Source organism: Enhydra lutris, unplaced genomic scaffold (genome assembly GCF_002288905.1).
Source record: "Enhydra lutris kenyoni isolate GAN:26980312 unplaced genomic scaffold, ASM228890v2 scaffoldscaffold58, whole genome shotgun sequence".
Taxonomy (NCBI): domain Eukaryota; kingdom Metazoa; phylum Chordata; class Mammalia; order Carnivora; family Mustelidae; genus Enhydra; species Enhydra lutris.
In genome coordinates, this window is record NW_019154142.1 from 11,162,368 (window position 1) to 11,174,275 (window position 11,908).

Here is an 11,908-nt window from a genome sequence, read left to right on the forward strand (position 1 = left end):
ATTGAAAGTGAGGGGGTAGAGAACAATTTATCATGCTAATGGACATCAAAAGAAATCTGGAGTAGCCATCCTTATATCAGAAAAACTAGATTTTAAACCAAAGACTGTAATAAGAGATGAAGAATGACACCATATCATAATACAAGGGTCTATCCAACAAGAAGATTTAGTAATTGTAAGTATTTATGCCACTAAGTTGGGAGCAACCCAATATATAATCAACTAATAACAAACATAAATAAATTTATTGATAATAATACAAAGATATTAGGGAGCTTTAACACCCCACTTACATCAATGGACAGATCATCTAAGCAGAAAGTCAATAAGGAAGCAATGGCTTTGAATGACACACTGGACTAGATGGAGTTAACAGGTATATTCAGAACATTTTATCCTAAAGCAGCAGAATACACATACTTTTCGAGGGCACATGGAACATTCTCCAGGATAGATCGCATACTGGGTCACAAATCAGACCTCAACTGGTACAAAAAGATTGAGATCATACTTTGCATAGTTCCATCACAATGCTATGAAACTTGAGGTCGATCACAAGAATAAATTTGGAAGGACCACAAATACAGGAGTGTTAAAGAACATTTTACTAAAGAATGAACGGCCAAGAAGGAAATTAAAGATAAACTTTAAAAAAATACATGGAAGGAAATGAAAACGAAAACAGGACAGTTCAAAATCCTTGGGATGCAGCAAAGGAAGTCCTAAGAAGGAAGTATATTGCAATACAGGCCTACCTCAAGAAGCAAGAAAAGTTCCAAATACACAACCTAACCTTATACCTACAAGAGTTGGAAAAAGAATAGCAAATAAAGCCTAAATCCAGCAGGAAAAGAGAAACAGTAAAAATTAGAGCAGAAATCAATGATATAGAAATAAAAAACAAACAAAAAAAACACATTAGAACAGATCAATGAAACTAGGAGCTGATTCTTTGAAAGAATTAACAAGATTGATAAAGCCCTAGCCAAACTTATCAAAAAGGAAAAAGAAAGGATCCAAATAAATAAAATGAATGAAAGAGGAGAGATTACAACTAATACCACAGAAGTAAGAACAATCAGAATATTATGAGCAATTATATGCTAGCAAAGTAGGCAATCTAGAAGAAATGGGTAAATTCCTAGAAACATATAAACTATAAAAACTAAAACAGGAAGAAATAGAAAATCTGAACACACTCATAACCAGCAAAGAAATTGAATCAGTAATCAAAGTCAGTAGACAAGAGTGTAGGGCCAGATGGCTTTGCAGGAGAATTCTACCAGTTAAAGAAGAATTAATACCCCTTCTTCTGAAGCCATTTGAAAAAATAGAAATGGAAGGAAAACTTCCAAACTCATTTTATGAGGCCAGCATGACCTTGATCCCAAACCAGACAAGACCTCACTAAAAAGGAGAATTACAGACCAATATCCCTAATGAACATGAATGCAAAACTTCTCAATAATATACTAACTCATCAGATCCAACAAAATGCTAAAAGGATTATTCACCATGACAAAGGGGGATTTATTCCTGGGCTGCAAATGTGGTTCAACATCTGCAAATTAATCAAAATAATATACCACATTAATAAAAGAAAGGATAAGAACCAAATGGTTCTCTCAATAGATGCAGAAAAAGCATTTGGCAAAATACAACATCCTTTCTTGTTAAAAACCCTCCAAGAAGCAGAGATAGAGGGAATATACTTCAACATCATAAAGGCCATATATGAAAGACTTGTAGCTAATATTCTTCCGCAAAGGGGAAAAACTGAGAGCTTTTCTCCTAAAGTCAAGAATGTGACAGGGATGTCCATTCTCACCACTGTTGCGCAACATAATACGGGAATTCCTAGCTTCAGCAATCAGGCAACAAAAAGAAATAAAAGGCCTGCAAATCAGCAACAAGTCAAACTTTTCACTCTTTGCAGATGACATGAAAATCAATGTAGAAAACCTGAAAGACTCCACAAAAATTTGCTAGAGGTGATACAGGAATTCAGCAAAGTTGCAGGATATAAAATCACTGCACAGAAGTCTGTTGCATTTCTATATACCAACAATAAACAGGAGAAAGAGAAATTATGGAATCTATCCCATTTACATTTGCACCAAAAGCCGTAAGATAAACCTAACCAAAGAGGTAAAAGATCTGTACTCTGAAAACTATTGAATGCTTATGAAAGAAATTGAGGAAGACAGAAATAGATGGAAGAACATTCTATGCTCATGGATTGGAAGAACAAGTATTAAAATGTCTGTGCTACCCAGAGCAATCTACACTTTCAGTGCAATCCCTATCAAAATACCATCAACATTTTTCACGGAGCTGGAGGAAACAATTCTAAAATTTGTAAGAAACCAGAGAAGACCCTGAATAACAAAAGTAAAGTTGAAAAAGAAAACTATACCTGGAGGCATCACAATTCTGGATTTCATGCTGTATTACAAAGCTATAATCATCAAGACAGTATGGTATTGCCCCAAAACAGATGCAAAGATCAATGGAACAGAAAAGAGAACCCAGAAATGGACCCTCAACTCTATGGTCAATTAATTTCAGCAAAGCAGGAAAGAATATCCAATGGAAAAAAGACAGTTTCTTCAACAAATAGTGTTGAGGAAAATTGGACAGTCAATGCAGAAGAATGAAACTGGACAACGTTCCTGCAGCATACACAAAATTAAATTAAAAATGGATGGATGAAATACATAAATGTGAGACAGGAATCCATCAAAATCCTAGGGGAAAACACAGGTAGTAACCTCTTGGACCTCAGGCACAGCAATTTCTTGCTTGACATGTCTCCAGAGGCAAGGGAAACAAAAGCAAAAATAAACAATTGGGACTTCCTCAGGATAAACATCTTTTGCACAGCAAAGAAAATAATGAAGAAGACTAAAATGTAACCTACAGGATAGGAGAAGATATTTGCAAATGACATATAAAATAAAAGGTTAATATCCAAAAATCCATAAAGAACTTATCAAACTCAACACCCCAAAAAACAAAAATCCCAGTGAAGAAATGGGCAGAAGACATTTGTATCATGAGTTCAAGCCCCGCTTTGGGCTCCACGTTGGGCATGGATTCTACTTAAAAAAAAAACAAAAAAAAAAAAAACCAAAAAACAAAAAAATTGGCTAGTAAAAGAATTAGTAAGCTGGCAGACATAAAAATATTATACAGAGCGGTGCCTGGGTGGCTCTATGTGGTTAAGCATCTGCCTTTGGCTCAGGTCATGATCAGGTTCTGGGATTGACTGTGTTGGGCTCCAGGCTCAGCAGAGAGTCTGCTTCTTCCTCTTCCTCTGCCTTTCTCCTCCACTCATGCTCTCTCTCTCTCTCTCTTGCTGTGTCTCAAATGAATAAAAAAAAAAATTAAAAATAGCATACAGAATTTAAAACGTAGAATGAAAAAAGTAGAAATTATGAAAGATAAGGAGATGAATTGAGACTATTCAACACACATATAGTTTTAGAAGTAAAAAACCATGTATGAATAAAGGGTATCTATCTATCTATCTATCTAGGTATACATAGAAATATTGGGTTTATCACAGACACACAAGGTTATTTTTATTTAGAAAATGAAGGTACTTTACTATACTAACAGATTACAGAAGAGAAAAGAAAAAAGGCAATTGTTATAATAGATGCAGATAATTCACTTTAATAATATTGAAAGTGTCTTTTTTTTTTTTTTTTTGGAAATGTTCTTGGCTACAAGTTATGCTAAATGTCACTGAACCGTGGCTGAAAAGAACTGGGGTTATTGTAGTCAGATAAAAAAGTCTGGGGAAAAAAATGTCTGGAAGTTGTAGTTGCTGGGTTTGGCCTTACTCAAAAATGCTGGGGTAGCATCTTTGTGATTCTCTTAGACTTTGCCTTGTGTTTGAGAGATAGCTTCCCTAATGTTATGGAGTTGAGAGAAGGGAAGTCAAATGCTAAGAAACTGTCATGTACTTCTTTCTAGTCCAAAACAGATTTGGACTTTAATAATTATATATGACTGGACCTTTAAATAGTAAATTGAGACTGTTTTGTGACCTAAAGCTCTCAAAGTATCCACTTAGTACTGGATCTATCTGAATTTTTCATTCTGTCTTGGGAAGTAGTAGAATCACACAGATGATTTAAAGTGACATGAAAAGATAAAAATGAAGTGGCTGTATGTTTACTTCCACTAGTCATGCATGCTGAACATAATGGTTATGCCACAGAGCAGTGAAAGTCACTGAATTAGAATTACATGTGTCAACATAAATGAACTCATGAAAATTGTAATGTTAGTAAAAAAATAGGAAGAATGAAAAATTTGTGCTGTGTTAAAATTCTAGAAACAGTAAAAATTTAAATCAGGTTAGTAAAATAGTATTTAGTAAAAATTTATTGTATATATAAAAACAGGTCATGGAGGGGCACCTGGGTGGCTCAGTGGGTTAAGGCCTCTGCCTTCGGCTCAGGTCATGATCCCAGAATCCTGGGATCGAGCCCCGCATCGGGCTCTCTGCTCAGCTGGGAGCCTGCTTCCCCCTCTCTCTCTGCCTGCCTCTCTGCCTACTTGTGATCTCTGTCAAATAAATAAATAAAATCTTAAAAAACAAAACAAAACAAAACAAAACAGGTCATGGAAAAAAAAAAAAAGAGAGAACAGGTCATGAACTGGGTGTTTCCAAGCCCAATACTGATACAAAGTTTCAAGGCATGACTTTTACAGGATGGCATATAAAGTAACTAGGTAGTTGTTTAACCTTTGCAATGGTTAGTTATTACAACGGAGGTTCTAGAGAGCAGGGATTAAACATGATTATTTTATACTATTTTAGGAAAATGATGTAAGTTCCTTTTATGATTATTAGAGGAATTTACAAGAAATAACCTTAGTTAACTTTTGCTTATATTCATGAAATAAACTAGATTTAGTTTTGCTTACATGATTTAAATGGTTTTGTCTGGTCAGGTAATTTTCACTTTTGGTCTCCATTTTATATTTTGACAATATTATGGTAGCATTTCTTTTTTTCTTCTCTCTCTCTCTCTCTCTTTTTGTTTGTTTTTGCTTTTGTTTTTTGTAATTTGAAGTCTTTATTTAAATTCCACTACAGTGGGTGCCTGGGTAGCTCAGTGGGTTAAAGCCTCTGCCTTCCGCTCAGGTCATGATCCCTCAGGGTCCTGGGATTGAGCCCCGCATCAGGCTCTCTGCTCAGCAGGGAACCTGCTTCCCTTCCTCTCTCTCTGCCTGACTCCCTGCCTACTTGTGATCTCTGTCTGTCAAATAAATAAATAAAATCTTTAAATTCCACTACAGTGTAGTAAAAGTTTCAGGAGTAGAATTTAGTCATTCATCACATACAACACTCAGTGCTCATCCTTTACTTAACACCTCCCTTATCCACCTTCCCTCCAGCAACCCTTAGTTTGTTCTTTATAGTAGAGAGTATTTTATGATTTGCCTCTTTCTTTTTTCCCTCTATATTCATGTTTTGTTTCTTAAATTTTACATATGAGTGAAATCATATGATATTTGTCTTTCTCTGACTTATTTCACTTAGCATAGTACTATGTAGTTCCATCCACCTTTTTGCTGATTTCATTCGTTTTTATGGCTGAGTAATATTCCATTGTATATAGTATAGAAGTATAGTATAGAAGTATATAACACCTCTTCTTAATCCATCCATCAATAGGCTTTTTCCATAACTTGGCTATTGTTAATAGTGCTATGATAAACATGGAGGTGCATGTGTCCCTTCAAATCAGTATTTTTGTATCCTTTGCGTAACTACTTAGTAATGCAATTCCTGGGTCATAGGGTAGCTCTATTTTTAAGTTTCTGAAGAAACTCCATTTTGTTTTCCAGAGTGACTGCACCAGTTTGCATTCCCACCCACCAGGGCAAAAGGCTTCCACTTTCTCTGTATCCTTGCCAACATCTGTTGCTTCCTGTGTTGTTAAGTTTAGCCATTCTGACAGGTGTGAGGTGGTATCTTATTAGTAGTTTTGATTTCCCTGATGATGAGTGATGTTGAGCATCTTTTCGTGTGTCTATTGGCCATCTGGATGTCTTCTTTGGAAAAATGTCTATTCATGCCTTCTGACCATTTCTTAGTCAGATTATTTGTTTCTTAGGTATTGAGTTGATAGGTTCTTTACATATTTTTGGATGCTAACCCTTTATCATTTGCAAATATCTTCTCCCATTCTGAAGTTTTGTTGATTGTTTCCTTTACTGTGCAGTAGCTTTTGTTTTTGTTTCCCTTGCCTCCAGAGACGTATCTAGTAAGAAGTTGCTATGGTAGATGTCAAAGAGGTTGTTGCCTGTGTTCTCCTCTAGGATTTTGATGGTTTCTTGTCTCATATTTAGGTCTTTCATCCATTTTATTTTTGTGTGTGTATGGCATAAGAAATTGGTCCAGTATGGTAGCATTTCCAAAATATTTCAAAATACCCTGAGTAAAATACATTTTTCTTTGGTATGTATATATTCATGGAAAAAGTATAGAATAATAAATACAAATCATGAACATTACATTTGGGACTGTTTGCATGAATGGGAGGGGATATATTAGGAAGGTACATGCCGACTCTTATATTTCATATAATCCTTTATTTCTCAAACTAGACACTGAGTACCCGAATACTTTTTTTTTTTTTTTTACTTTTTGTATCTTTTGTAAGTTTTCTACAAAAACAGGAAATAAATTTTTAGGTTGAAAAAACTGAGAGATTACTTGGATTTTTAAAAAATGAATTGAGAGAAGATTTACATTTAAGGAAGAAAATTAGTGATGGATGAAACAACATTGGAGACAGTGGAGAACCTGAAGCAATTATGAACTCTAGGGTGAAGAAAAAAATCATGTAAGACAGAAAGCATAATTTGAGAAGATTTCATGGCTCATCTGTAATATTTAAATAGTAATAATAATAGAACACCAAATACTAGTTTAACTAAAATATGGCAACTTTATTTTAATGACCTAACTATGTATGCAAGATGGATGGAGGAATGAATGGGAGCAGAAGTATGGAAGAACTATAGCCTCATCTTCCATAATAAGAGGTCAATAGGAAATAGAGAACACAAACAAAAAAAGCATGGTATAGCGATATAAGCACATTACTTAAGAAATATGTGGCAAACCTCTGAATATATACATAGCTAACTAGCTCAGAGAGAGAAATATGTTTACTGATATGGAGTAGGGTAGGGAGAAGAGGGACGGGAATTGTTGGTTTTTAACGAAGCCTTATAGGTTTGTTAGACATTTTGAACTACACATATGTGTGTGCAAAAGAAAAACTTTTAAAAATTCATTAGATCAAATCTTACATATTTTGCTTAAACATAAAATACCGTATTTCTCAACTCTTCACCATTGTGTAAATATTCTGAGCCTTCGGCTCAGGTCATGATCTCAGGGTCCTGGGATCGAGTCACACATCGGGCTCTCTGCTCAGCAGGGAGCCTGCTTCCCTCTCTCTCTCTCTGCCTGCCTCTCCCTCTACTTGTGATCTCTCTCTGTCAAATAAATAAATAAAATCTTAAAAAAAAAAAAGACCTTGAATGGGATATAAGTATCTTAAGATTATAATATTTCCTCTCATGTTTTCTAGATTTGGTGCTAAAGAACAAAATTGATGCCCTTTGAAAAACAATAATGACATGTTACTAATGTCAGTAAACAATGCTTCTAAAATTCAAAAAAATATTTGCTGAAGGTAAATTAATAATCAGTAAGTAACTAGTCAGGGAGATTATTGAGTACATTTTGTAAATTTTCATTTTAATATTTTTATTATTAAATAAACTATTATTAAAATGTTATTATAAAACAGTCAGGTAGAAAACAAACTATTACAAGTGCACACACATTCACTACCCATCTTAAGAAATAAAACATAACCAGTACAGTTGTAAGTCCCTGTATATCTTGCCAAAAGACATTTTCTACTCTTCTACACGCAGGTAACAATGACTATTAAATTAGCGTTTGTTATTCTTAGGAATTTCTTTATAATTTATACATAAACACAGTTATTTCTTCTCATTTTATTTTGACTTATTCTGTTTCCTAACTTGGAATTAGGATGTTTGGTTCATTAATTTTGAGCCTTTGTTCTTTCCTTATAAAATTTTTAAAAAGCAATAAATTTTTTTCTCCATTTATTACTTTAGATGGATCCCCAAAGTTTTGAAAGTCATTTAGGCAAAGTTTTATAGTCATTCAGTCCCAAATATGTTCCCTTTTGCATTACAATTTCTTTGATGGATGTGCTATTTAGAAGATGTTTGTTTAAAGTTATTCTTTTAAAATTTGTCCTTAAATTTATTAACACTAACATTATGGCTACATATACCAGATCTTTGAAATTTGTTGAGACTTTGTGGCCTAGTACAAGGTCTATTGTACTTGACAAGGTCAAGTTTTTTGACAAGAATTGTCAAAGGTCAATTTTTGTAAATTTTGAGTGCAAGTGAAGAATGTGACCACTGACTTCTAGCAAGAAGGGTCCAATATCTATAAAAGCCACTTTGGCTTAAGACAGTTAGCCATACCGTGGAATTTTACTTCTGATAATTCTAGTAAAGTAAAGCCAAAGGAACTTATAAGGATATATGTACAAAGCTATTCACAGCAGGGTTAGTGGAAAAAAATTTAATATCCATCAGGAGGACATTTATTAATAAATTATTGAATTATGTAAAAAATACTATTCAACATTTTTAAAGATGAGGTAAATTCTTAAGTATAAACGTGAAGAAGCATCTATTATATATTTTAGACTAATATATATGCATGTTTATATATGAATATACACAAACTCTCATGTGTATTTGGATTTTGAGAAAGAGAGAGAAGAGCTGGAGGGAGAGAGCTGAGAAAGGAGGAGGGGCTAGAGAGGGAAAGGCAGTGAGGGAAGAGAGGGACAGAAAAGAAAGGTCTTTTCACTTATTATTTAAAACTTTCGCCTATTATTTTATATAGCATTAAATTGCTGTATCATTATATAGCATTAAATTAATATAGCATTCCTCTCCCACTCAACAAAAGGGGTGGAAGTAAATTTTTTAAATTGGGTGGTATAATTATGAGAGATAAATTGTGTCCCATAATTTCCATTTCCTCTCTTTCTAAAATGATGATATGTTTGTTCAACAGAGAAAAAGAAAACTATAAGAAGCTATATCTGCAATTCAGGATGGAAAATTGATGGTCTGCATGACATCTATAAAATAGGAAAGATCATTTACAGAGGGATTCAACAAATTAGGGAGACAGAATCACTGGGTCAAGATGGCTGACAGAATGTAATCAATGAGTTTGGGAAAGCATTAAGAAAAGTGTTCAAATAAATGAAACAAGGTGGGAGGGAGACAATCGGGAGGGAGACAAACCATAAGAGACTCTTAATCTCACAAAACAAACTGAGGGTTGCTGGGGGTAGGGGGGTCGGAAGAGGGTGGTGGGGTTATGGATATTGGGGAGGGTATGTGCTATGGTGAGTGCTGTGAAGTGTGTAAACCTGGCGATTCACAGACTTGTACTCCTGGGGCTAATAATACGTTATATGTTTATAAAAAAATTAAAAAATTTTTTTAAAAATTTTAAAAAGTGTTCAAGTTACAGGGATGGAGAACAGGGTGGATTGGGCTCCCACTATTTACTGAGCTAAGAAAAACAAGAGGAAGGACAGATTTTAGGGGAGGGACAGTGGTTATGAACGCTGAGTCTATCTGTAACATTAAGGTACAGAAGTTTAGGAAATAGTTAACTATGGGTTTCAGGAATTAAAGAGAAAGAGCTAGGTTGGGATATTTATATTTCATAGCTGAAATCACGGGATTAAATAAAATTTTCTGTATGAATAATTTGTTTAAAAATGTGAACAGTTTGCTTTTCCATTGTTAGTGGTTTCAGCCCTGATATTGGCCATGGCTAAAATCATTGGTATATCAGCGATTACCCTAGCTTCACTGTCTGCTCAAGATACTTAATTTTCAAAGATTATTAATACTTATCTAATTGCTTTTAAATAAACCAAAGGATGGTTGTCAGAGAAAAAGGCCACAGAAGGGGCTTAGCTGCTAGTGTACCAGATATGTAAACTGACATGATTTTCTAAAGGGCTTCACTTAGGTTTACTTAACACGGAATAAATAGCACATGTTTAAAATGTACAATTTGGATGCCTGGGTGACTCAGTTGTTCAGCGTCTGCTTTTGGCTCCCACATCGGGCTCCCTGCTCCACAGAAAGCCTGCTTCTCCCTTTCCCACTGCCCCTACTTGTGTTCCCTCTCTGTCTCTCTATCAAATAAATAAATAAAATCTTAAAAAAATAAAATAAAATAAAATGTACAATTTGATGAGGTTTGGCAAATGTTTACACAATGAAACCATTGTGTAAACCAATGTTTACACAATAAAACAATTAAGAGGAGGAAAATATCCATCACCCAAAAACTATCTCTGCTCTTTTAAATCCCTATTTCTGACCTCCTCTATAATCCCCTCTTACCCTTAGTCTCTAGTAGACCACTGAACTGCATTGTGCCACTACAGAATATTTGTATTTTCCAGAAGTCTATATAAATGGAATCATGCAACATATGCTAATTTTTGTCTGCTTTAAGAAAAATAATCCTGAGATTCATCCATATTGATGGATATAATAAAAATTTATTTGTATTGTTGAGTAATATCCCATCATACAGAGATATGCCAAAATTTGTCCATTTATCTGTTAAGGAGCATTTCGGTTGTTTCCAGTTTTTGTCTGTTATAAATAAAGCTCATAAAGTCTTTATATGAAAATATGCTTTAATTTCTCTTAATACTTATGAGTAGAATGGCTAATGCAGTTTTTAGGGGCATGTTTAACCTTTAAAAAAACTGCCAATTATATCCCCACACGTTTTTACTATTTATATTCCAAACATAAGTATACAAGAATTCCAATAAGATTACATCTTTGCCAATAATCGGTATAGTCTTCTTAAAAATTTTACTTTCTAATATGTATGTAGGATATTTCATTGTGAGTTTAATTTACATTTCCCCAAAAACCAGTTATGTTGGGTAGTTTTATCATGTGTTTATTATCTGCATATCTTTTTTGGAAGTATCTATAAAGTCTTACTAACATTTGAATTATTTTTTATAAATCTTATATGCAAGTCATATCATCTATGTAATTTCCAAATGTGGCCTCTCTTTTCATTTTCTTAAAGTGAACTAAAAAACAAAGGTTCTTAATTTTGTTGAAAACCAATTTCAATATTTTTGTGCATCATGCATTTTCATTTGTGTCATGTTTCTAAGAAATGTTTGCCTGACATGGTCCATCTGTGTGGCAGAGTCAGTTGAGCGTCCACCTCCTGTTTTTGGCTCAGGTCATATCAGGGTTGTGAGACTGAGCCCTGTGTCCAGATCCTCCACTCAGTTGGCTTAAGATTCTCTCTTCTTCTCCCTCTGCCCCTCCCACTTGTGCTCTCTCTCTAAAAATAAAAATTAAAAATTAAAAAAAAAAAGAAAGAAATCTTTGCCTGACTTAAGGAGACAAAGATTTTGTACTGTGTCATCTTCTAGAAATGTTATATTTTTAGGTGATATATTTAAGACTATGATCTGGTTTAGCAAATTATACATGATAGACGGTCTATTTGATGTTCACTGTTTTGCATATGACTCTCCGATTATATGCATGTATGTGTTGGAAATATTATCCTATTTCCACTGAATTGCATTTTGAGGTCTTTGTTTTTACTTTAAAAGGGGAACTATGCTTGATGATATATACTACTACATATTATAAATTTTTCTAAGGGTTAAAAATGACTTATGAGATTATAAATTGCCTTAAAATGGGGAACAAATTGAAAAAATGACCATAGGTC